The following is a 10,125-nucleotide window of genomic DNA, read 5'->3' as shown; positions in this document are numbered from 1 at the left end:
TGCACTCTCTCTGAGAAAAATGTGTGTCATTAATAACACAGCTGTTTTACAAGCTTCTCAGATAGTTCCTCGTATCTGTGTTTTACTAAGAGGAATGCAGTTTTAAATGCTGCCTACGTAGTTTTGTTTTTCTTCCTTCCTGCCTTCAGTGGGTGGGGGGGGGAATCCATCAATTTTGTCCTGGAAAAGCTTATTTTACTCTTGTTCTGGAAAAGAAAGAGAGAGAAGGCTCTAATGGTTTACCAGAAAGGTCACTGTGCTTTGTTTGAAAATGATGTGAAAGGCTTGATGGCTTTATGCCACTATTTGACAAAGTTTCATAACACACAACACTCTGGGGATTAGGATGGGATGGATATCCAGTCCAATGGAGCGCAGTGTCGGAATTCAATATCCCACACTCACTATTTACACTTTTCTTTCTCAGCTACGTGTGTGAAATCATCATACACGTCCGATTTCTTCGAGACTTGCATTTTTGGGAACTAGATTCTGGTTCATTATTTACTTTTATAACACTGCTCTCAGTTGTAGTATCTGGGTTACTATTTTCATCACTCTTTTTCAGCTTCAGAAAGCCACTTTTGAACCACTGACTCCTTACTTGAGTTGAGGACATTACACATCGCAAATTAATAACCCCAAATCCATAAATGATATAAAAATATATCGTCTGAGACAAACTGCCAAGATAGATCAACCAAATGCAAACCCTGTATCACGTACAATGTTGAAGAATGTGAAGTTATTAAGAACACAATGGGGTTGTAATGAAAATCTTAAATCAATTTTGCATTTCCAAATTTATAAGTAAAATTATTCTGTTCTTTTTTCCTTAGAAATCTCTAACACTTATGGACCACTCATGAGGAAAGCTCAGGTTGTATCTTCAAGGAACCTCAGTCTTGTGGGAGAGACACAATCCCTGTCCTCAAGGAGCCGTAAGTCTGAACATGGAGACATGCTTCTGCCTCTGATGGGAGGGACATAGCTTCCTCCCCCCATGTGAAAGGCAGGCAGGTCACATCCCAGACATACAGACTGGTGATATCAAGGCTAGTGTTCAGACAATGGACAGAGAGAGCCTGGGAGGAAGGCTTGAGGAGAAGAGGACTGTGGTCCTTTGTAGAGAGAAGGCCAGGAGGAAGGGTCCTGGGACAGAGCTGATGGGTCCCCTGGAAGTGGGCCCAGCTTAGACATGATGTCCACTCTGGTGGTGGGTGACCAAGTCCTCGATCCACAGCCCACACAGCAGCTGATAAACAATAAAAGGACAGGGAAAGACAGGAGACAAATGAATATACACCAAGAGACAGATACGGAGAGAATCAGCAGAGACGCCAAGACAAGAGCTGAGATAGATTAGATGTGAGCAGGAGACCAAAATGGGGGAAGATGCAGAATGGTGTCCCTGCCCCCTCCCAGCACTGCCCCCTTCTGCCCCACCCCCACCCCATTTGCATTGCCCTGCCTCCCGTACTGGTTTTGGCACCGCGTGTCCTAGCTCGCTAGGGAGGAGACTCTCTGGGAAGGAAGGAGAGTGAGAGCGGGTGCAGTCTCCATCTGCCATGTGGTACCCGGCAGGGGCAGGTTGGGGCGCCAGGCTTGTTCATCTCTGTGTGCTGGGCCCAACAGGCGGTCAGTAGCGGCTACTGACTGACTGACTGAATGGGTAGTAGCCAGTCAGTATTAGAGAATGGGCTATAGCATAGTGGTGAGAGCCTGGATCCTGATCTCTTCTGCAACTGCCGAGCTGTGTGACCTTAAGCAAGTTGCTTAACCTCGCTGAGCCTCAGTCTCCTTATCTGCAAAATGAGGGTAAGGATATTAACAGAAACAACATCATAGGATTGTTGTAGTCATTCAGTGAGCTGCTACTGACTATCTGGCACACAGAAAATGCCCGGTAACTCTTAGCCTGGATTGTGCAGGAGCACCATGGGTATGATTTTCCTGTGTCCACGCGAGGCAATGAAAAGAAGTCTGATCTGGCTGCTGGAGCATGTGGGCTCCCTCTCAGCTCTAGGAAGGGGGTTTGGGACAATGCCTTGTCCCTTCTGGGTCTCAGGTTCTCCATCTGTAAAATCAAGGTATTAAGACTGACCTCCCAACCCCCAGAGCTACTATGAGGATTAGATGAGATGATGTGTGTGGTGCCGTCAGCTCACAACAGTTCCTCGGCAGATGGGAGGGAGGTGGCACCACCGCCTGAGTGCTTTCCAGCTGTGACGGTGCCTGTGGTCCAGCTCCAGCCATGCGATGTTGTGATCCTTAGCCTCCATGCACACAGATGGAGCGTGTGTTTGTGCAAATGGTCACTTCTTAAGACTAGGTGGGAGAGCACTCCTTGCATCCATCTTGGGTCTCCTGGACTTGTCATGAATAGCAGTTAAGCCTGTGAGCTCTGGAGCCAGGCTGCCTGGGTTTGAAGCCCAGCTCAGCCACTTCCTGGCTCTGTGACTTCAGGCAACTGACTCAAGCCTCTCTGTGCCTCCCTTTCCTCTTCTGAAATTGGAGACAATAATAGCACCCACCTCAGAGGGTTTTGTGAGGAGAACGTTAGTTGAAACGTGTGGCGTGCTTAGGGCATAGCCTGGTAGAGGCATTTGCTATTATTCCTGGTCGGGCTGGGTCTGAAGGGTGTGCTCTGCCGCCCAGTTCCCACGCCTTTCCTGGCCAACAGATAGCTCATCCCCTGGAACTGTCCTTTCTGAGCTCTGACCAGTCTCCCTCAGGCAGGAGTTCCTAGAAGGGTGCAGCCTGGGGCAAGGCGGCCAGTGCAAGCTGCTAAAATCATCACACTTCAGGGGAGGCCCCAGGATGGACGGACATTTTTGCAAGTAAATGTTAATAAGGCTCAGCTGGGAAGAGAAGCGAAGCCTCTCTGCTCCACTCCTCTTCCATCTCATCTCCCTCCCACCCAACCTCAACCAGCCCCGCCCTGAGGGCATGGCGGGAGTGGTCTTTGGCAGGGGTCAGAGGTGTGACACTCCGGGTTCACATCTCACGGCCCACTCTTCCCTCTTGCCCTTGCCCTGCCAGTGACCTTGGGAGGAGAAAATGTAAAGGGGCAGGAAGGCGGGGGCAGTGTGATGGGTGGGAGGGAAGAAAGGGCTCTGTCAGAGAAGCTGTGGGGGATCTGCTGGCCCCAGAGTAAGCTGAAGTGCGTGCACATGCAAATGCGGGTGTGACAGTGGATGAATGCATGTGTGTGAGAGAGAGCATGTGAGCCGGTGGGCATGGGTGAGGATGTGTGTGAGTGCCCGGGTATCTGATTGGGAAGAGACAGAATCCTAGTCCAACCTCACCAGTAGGGACTTTTTTGATCTAGGCTCCAATTTTACAGATGAGGAAACTGAGGCTCAGCAATGGGAAGTAAAAAAAATGCCCAAAGTCACCAGGCAAGTCTGGTCCTAGACATCTGGTCTCTATACAACTAATCCAGGGATGAGGGGGAGGTGGGGGGGACAAGGGGGCAGCAGACACATTTGGAGTAAAGATGGGAACTTTTCTAACTCCAGCCCTTCCCCTCCATCCCCCCTCCGCCCACAGCTGTTTCTTCAGGCTGGAGAAGGAGGAGGCAGGACAGGGTTGCTTGGGAGAAGGAGAGGAGGAGAGGACCAGAGGCAGCCTCACAGGGTGCAGGGGCCCCGTGGGAAGGGGCCAGGCACCAGCCTCCCCCTTTCCTGCGGACGTGGACTCCCCAACCCAGCCAGGACGTGTCATCCTTGGAGTCCTCCGCGGTAGCAGGGCCTCTCTCCAGCTTTCTTGCCAGACCCGGCCTTGAATGTGGGGCGGGCCCTTCCGAAAGAGGCTTGGGCAGGTTCCCAGCTTGGCCCTGACCCAGAGGAGGGGAGCCGCCTAAGCCCCCCCACAGTCCTGGTCTTTCCTGCCTGCCCTGCCTGCTTCCCCACCTGGGGGATGGGAGAAAGGACGAGACACTCTATCTGCGATGGGCAAGGTGGAGTCTGGGGGAGTTCTTTTAAGCCCATCCTCACCGCACCGGGGGAAGCAAGGCCTCGCCACAGATTCACACACAGCCTTCCTCCCCCTCGTCCAGAGCCCCCTGCCTGGGGGAGGGGGGGCCGGAGGGTCCACAGCCTGGGAGGAAGCTACAACCAGAGCAGACATTCCCGATGACTCACAGGCCGGGAACGCCTGGAGGAGAGGCGGCTGCAGTGGGACAGCCCCCTGTTCTGCTGTCGAAGAGGACCCAGGACCCGGGGGGCAGGGAGGCGAGGGGAAGGCAGAAGGTCAAGAGGCAGAGCCCAAGAGAGGCTCTGGCCTGGAGACTGGATCCAGGATGGGAGGAGAGGTCACTGAGAGGGGCCTGAGGGAGGCGAGACAACGTGCCTCCCCACTGCCATCCTGGTCATAAATCGCACTCCCAATGCAGCAGGATCGAGAAAGTCTCCGTAGAACAGAAGATGCCCGCACGCAGACCTTCAGGAAACTCCCTTTGATGAGAACCACTTTAGGAAAGGAAGATGTCCTGCCCTATGTCTTCCTGGGTCTGAGAATGACACCCTCCTGTCGTGAGGAAGCAGGTCACCCTCCTGATGACTTCCCCCCTGGTTCTCGCCCACTCCAATGTGCTTCACGTCATGCTCCCCTCCATTATGGGCCTCATGCTTGGGGAGGGAAACTGAGGCCCAGAGTGATCTGGGGGCTCAGGGAATACCACTGCTCCCCCAGGTCTGCCTGATCTGGCAGAGTCCCGGGCTCAGGGTGCCTGTGTCCTTCTGTCCTCCCTCTCCCCAGCAGGAGATGCAGCTAAAGGCTTCAGTCTACGTGGCAGGCAGAGGGGGGCCTGCGAGGGAGGGGAGCTGGGAATGAGGTCAGCGGGTTGGATGGGCCAGGCCGGGGCTGTGAAGGCATCTGGACTGCAGCAGGCTGGAAGGTAGGGGCCTCCAGGCCGGGCCACTCCCAGCCCCAGCCCGCTGTCCACCCGCCCACTGTGGCCTCTTTCCCGTCTCCTGCTCCTCCCCTCTCTGCAGCCCACACTCCGCCCAGGCCAGATGGTTCACATCAAGCCTCTTCCATGTGGCAGTTCCACCCTGCCCACCAGGCTCCCTCCCCCCTCTGGCCACATGGCTCAGCAGAGAATTGGAGAGCAACTTCCCAGGCCTGGGCAGGGATTATGTGGGATCCCTGTGTCATGCAGGCGCCCCCATCCCCAGTTGCTCCACTGGCCCCTCCAGTTCCCCACCCCCTCGACCCCTGACCCCCAACTCCCACCTCCCCTCCCCAAACTCAGGATCTTGAAGTACAGCAGAGATCTTACCTCTGACCTCTGAATCTCAGCTGTGTGACATTAAGCAGGTCACTTCCCTTCTCTGGGCCTTGGTTTTCTCCTCTGTGCAAGGAGAGGAGGACAAGGCAGAATGAGTTCACCATTTCCTTCCAACTGAACATCTATTGTTCTATGATATTCTCACCTTGAAACGACAGAGTTCTGGAATCTAGTAAAAAGTTGAACTCCAACTTTGGAGGGATCATCTGGTTTACCTCTTTGCCTGCTCCCACACCATATTTTCTTGTTGATCTAAGAGCCACAAATTCCATCCGGTTTCCTTGCGTCTCCCCCTCCTCCCAAAGGCCCTAGCTTTCTCATTTGAGTTCTTCTGCCGTCAAGGCATTGGTTCTCTGGACAAGAACTTGGCAAAAGGCTCACTAGTATACCTTACTTAAAAGTGGTCACTGACTCTCTGTGGCCACCAAATTGATTATAAATTTCTCTCCTTGAATTCCAGGCCTCTAGAAGTTGGCCCCAGCCTTTCTTTCCAGCCTTGTCTTCCACATTTCCTCTGCCCAAGGCTCTCTCTCTGCCTCTGTCTCTGTGTGTGTCAGGCTTCCCAGGTTTGGTGATGCCTTCCCTCCCATCCCAATCCTGCATTTCAAACCCTCTCAGGCCCAGCTCAGAAGCAACCTCCTCCACAAAACCTGCCTTGTCTCTCATTGGCATTCTCACCGTCCCTCGCATCTCTCTGGAGGCTTCCATTTACCTTGCTGGGTGCGCCAGCAAGGTGATCTTATTACTACCCCATTTCACAGGTTGGGGAAATGAAGGTTAGAGAGATGAACTAACTTACTCAAAAGCACAGCCAGTGCTGCCTTGGGTGAAAGACATTTTTGTATTTATTTTACCCTACTTCCTGACTCTGAACTCCCTGAGGACAGGAGCTGTTGTCCCCAGAGCTCTGTCCAGCCCAGGGCTGGCCCCAGGTGGTCTGCAATAACCATCCACTGAATACAATTAACTAGAGTGTCTGCAACAGGCATTGAGCTCAGGATCTTCTTCCCTAAACAGGGTCCTCGCCCAGCCTCTTCTCTTCCAGGGTACCACACCATCCAGGCTCTCTGGTCAGAAGACCAGGAGTCATCCCTGCTCTTCACCAGATTTTCTCATCCAACCCCAATGCCTGTAAATTCTGCTTCCCAAAGACCTCTTGAATCCATTCCCCTTCTCTGTCTCCATCTCCTTCAACCTGGCCCAGGCTCTCATCAGCTCTCACCTGGTTGCCTGCAGCAGCCACCTTCCACCACAGCCATCCTCCAGTACCTGCTCCACTGCTTGACCATGGTGATCTTTGACAAATGCAGACCTGATTGTGACCCTCCCTGCTTTGGACCTCCTACTGGGGCCCAAATCTGTAAGGATAAAGACAAACTCCTGATGTGGCTTCCTCGGCCTGCCTGGCCTTGGCTCCCTGTGCTCCAGCTACACGAGCCTTCTCTGGGTTCTCTTAGCATCTAGAGCTTGCCATGCTTCCTCCTGCCTGGGATGCCTGCCACTCAGGGCTCTCTGGGTTCCCTTCTTTCATAACCTCTACTGTTGCAATTACACGTTTATTTATGTGATTTCATTCGTGTCTGTCTCTACCAGATGTAAGCCCCATGAGGGCAGGCACTGTATGTCCAGTGCCCAGCAAAGTGCCTGGCATATAACGATGTTGAATGAATAATTCTGGATCCTTTCCCTGTCCAAGCCAGACTCTGTCCAGAGGGGTGCTCTGCCCAGGGCTGGGGCAGTGGGATCGCCCCTGCTCACCCTCCCGCCCAGGAAACTCCAGACTCCCAGGTTTGCCAGGTGGAAGAACTGGTGGCTAATGTAGAAGAGGGAGAGACTCCAGATTTCTGTGGCCGAGGCTTACCTGTGAGGGGAGGGGGTGGGGATGAAGGGAGGAGATCAGGGTCTGGACAGGTGCCTCTGGCTCACACAGGCTGCCTCCTCACTCTCCTCCCCCCCCCAATTCAAGCTTCCAAGAAACCTTTGCATTTATCTCCTAAACACTTCAGCAAGACTGACATCTGGTTGTGATGCAATCCTTAGCCCCCCCTTAACCCCGCCCCTCCGAGGCTGCTGCAGCTCTCTCCTCTGCTGGAGCGCATGCCCACAGGAGTCAGCCACCGCCCCCCAGGAAGGGATGGAGCACCAAGAATATTAAAAGAGAACATGAGAGGAAAAGAGGGAGGGAGGGGGTGTGTGGGTGGAGGGGTGGAACAATGGGACAGAGGCAGAGGAGAGAAAAGGAAAGGAAAGAAAAGAACTTAGAAATGGAAGAAAAATACACGAAAAGGAAAAAGATTAAGAGTGTGATAAAGGGAGAAATAAAAGAATAGGAAAAAAAGAATAGAAAAAGAAAAGAAGTCGGGATGAGATAAAGCAAGGGCAGAATTGAATGAAACCAGAAAGGAGAAATAACAATTCCGTTAGTTCACTCACTCAAACTTTAACGAGACTCTACTCTGACTTGAGACACTGAATGGGGCCATTGATCCAATAATGACTTTGACAGGTCCCTGTCCCGGGAGCTTGTGCTCCAGCAGGAAAGATGGGCATTGACCCCTCCCTTGTGATCACCACAGAACAGATGGGAGGCTATGGCCCCCAAGCCTGACAACGTCCCCATCCAGCACGTTATTTTCAGTTGGGACCTGGCTGTGGACCCGGTGGGGCTGGAGTGATCCTGGGCGTCCTAATGTCACCTAAGGACCACACCCCAGCCCTTCTCTCCCAGCTTGTCCCAGCTCCTTCCCTGGTTTCTTTGCCCCAATTCCCCTCTCTTGGACTGAGGGGTCCCAGAGAATGTGACAGGATCTGCAGGAATAGAAATCAATCCTTCTCCTCAAGAGCCTGGACCACTGGCTCACTCTATGGAGAAAATGAAATAAAGGCTGGTCCTGGATGTGGATATTTGAGAAAAGGATGAATGAGAAAGGCAAATGGGGTCTGGAAGAGGAGCTCCAGAGAAGGAAGAGTAGAAAAAGAAGCAGAGTTCCACGAGAGAGAAAGAGGAGGGAGGTAGGGAACAGAAAGACAGACAGGAGTGGGGTGGGGGGATGTGAGGCAAGAAAGAAAAAGAAAAGGAGGGAGGGAGGGGGGAAGTCCACATGCTCTCCTCCCCCTCACAGCTAAACTCCTCCTCCAAGTTGTCTGCACTCTGACCCCATTTCCTGGCCTCCCACTCACTCCTCAGCCCACTCTAGTCTGGCTTCCTTGCCCATCACTCCACTGAAACAGCTCACACTTAGGGCACCAGTCACTGCCATGTTGCTAAATCCAGTGACCATTTTGCTCCCTTCATACTAATTTTCCCTGCAACATAGAACTCTTCCTCCTTCTAGAACAACCTTCCCTCTGCATACATGACACCCTCGATCACTTCCTCCTTGCCCTCCTACTCCTCCTACTCTTGTCCTGTTTTTTGTGCAGTCTCCTCCTCCCCCTCCCAACCCTTAAACCCCGAGGGTCCTCAAGGCCTAGTCTCAGCCCTTCAGCTCTCCTCCCTCCATACTTTCTCTGGGGACAGCTCCATCTACACCAACATCCTGAGTAGGTTGGTGGGGGGAGGTCCCCACGTTTGTCTCTTCTCTGGACTCCAGACCCAGACACCTGAGAGTTCCCTCCATGTTTCTGACTGGATGTCTCATAGGCACCTAACTCCCTACATGGACAAGCTTAATTCATCATCTTCCTTCTAAACCTGGAAAGGATGAAGAGATGGAGGGAACTCCCAGGTCAAAGGACGTGGGTTGAGGCTGAGACAAGAAAGAGCAGAGCAGTGCCTGGAAGCTGAGGAACTTAGCTAAGGACCAAAGGACCCAGGCAGTGCGATGCTGAGGAAAGGGAAGAAGAGAGAACCCCCACACCTGGGATCTGTCCCCAGACTCTGCCCCTAGGGATCCTCAATAGCAACTGGGCAGGGCTCCACGATGGGGACGCACGGAGACCGAGTCCACTGCAGCCTCACTCTTAGGCCCCCTCCCCTTCTCTCTCCTCAACCCCTCTCCCAAAGACCCTCTCTCCATCACCAGTCTGGAGCCAGAGTGGGGGCAGAAGAACATTCTGGAGGGGCAATTATGGGAAAGAGGGCAACAGGACCTCAGCAGGGGGCAGAGAGCTAGGACCGTCTGACCAGCCTGCCTGCCAGGTGCGCCAGCACCTGGGTAGCCTCTCCTCCCTTACCCCACATCACGGAGTCCAGACTCGGGGCTTGAGGGGCTCCAGGGGGAAGGGGAGCACAGGCCTGACTCTCCGGCGTCGAGGGAGGGCACTCGGGGAAATTTGGAGAGGGAGAGAAGTCAGAGCTCAGCACTTTCCTCCTTCTGTTTTTCTTCTTGAGGAATTTTTTTTCCCTAAGCACTGATGACTTTACCATTTCTTAGGGGGGGGGGCAGATTTTGGCTTTTGCTCCCCCCACTCCAAATGCCAGACAAAGTCTTACATTCCACAAGAAGTCAGGGCTTCAGAGTTTCCTAAAGATGAGGTGGCGTCTCCTCCCCTCTCCGGCCTCAGCCCTCTCCCTCCTCCCTCCTCCCTCCAAGTCTCAAGCCCTCAGTTCTGGCCAAGGAGGCCCAGCCAGGCTGGGAGGAGACCCCAAGTACATTCTTCCTCTCGCTGTCATGCTACAGAAATTAAAGACACATCTTCGGGCTGGGTGCCCGCCACGCATTTCAAGTGAAAAAGTGGCAGAGGGGGCCCTGGGCCTCAGCTCTCTGCCACGTGTAAAGCATGCTTGGAAACCTTCTGCCTGCAGCCCCTGGGATGGAGGTCTGAAACCGGACATTGGGGCAGTGGCTGTCATACACACAAAGCTCACCCCCCAATCTCAGGGGTCCCTA

The 10,125-nt window shown here is 53.4% G+C and overlaps 1 long non-coding RNA gene across 1 annotated transcript; it reads right to left on the bottom strand.

Annotated features, from left to right (window-relative positions):
- Positions 1-970: 970 nt before the first annotated feature.
- Positions 971-9,591, bottom strand: LOC116656836. The gene is made up of 3 exons (XR_004311827.1): positions 9,470-9,591; positions 5,285-5,356; positions 971-1,255 (listed from the first exon to the last, which is right to left on the bottom strand). It is a non-coding gene; the product is annotated as an uncharacterized LOC116656836 (long non-coding RNA).
- Positions 9,592-10,125: the final 534 nt, after the last annotated feature.

The sequence above is a fragment of the Camelus ferus genome, chromosome 16, assembly GCF_009834535.1.
Source record: "Camelus ferus isolate YT-003-E chromosome 16, BCGSAC_Cfer_1.0, whole genome shotgun sequence".
In the NCBI taxonomy this organism is placed as follows: domain Eukaryota; kingdom Metazoa; phylum Chordata; class Mammalia; order Artiodactyla; family Camelidae; genus Camelus; species Camelus ferus.
The sequence above is the reverse complement of the archived record's forward strand: the minus strand, read 5'-3'. Positions and strand labels throughout refer to the sequence as shown.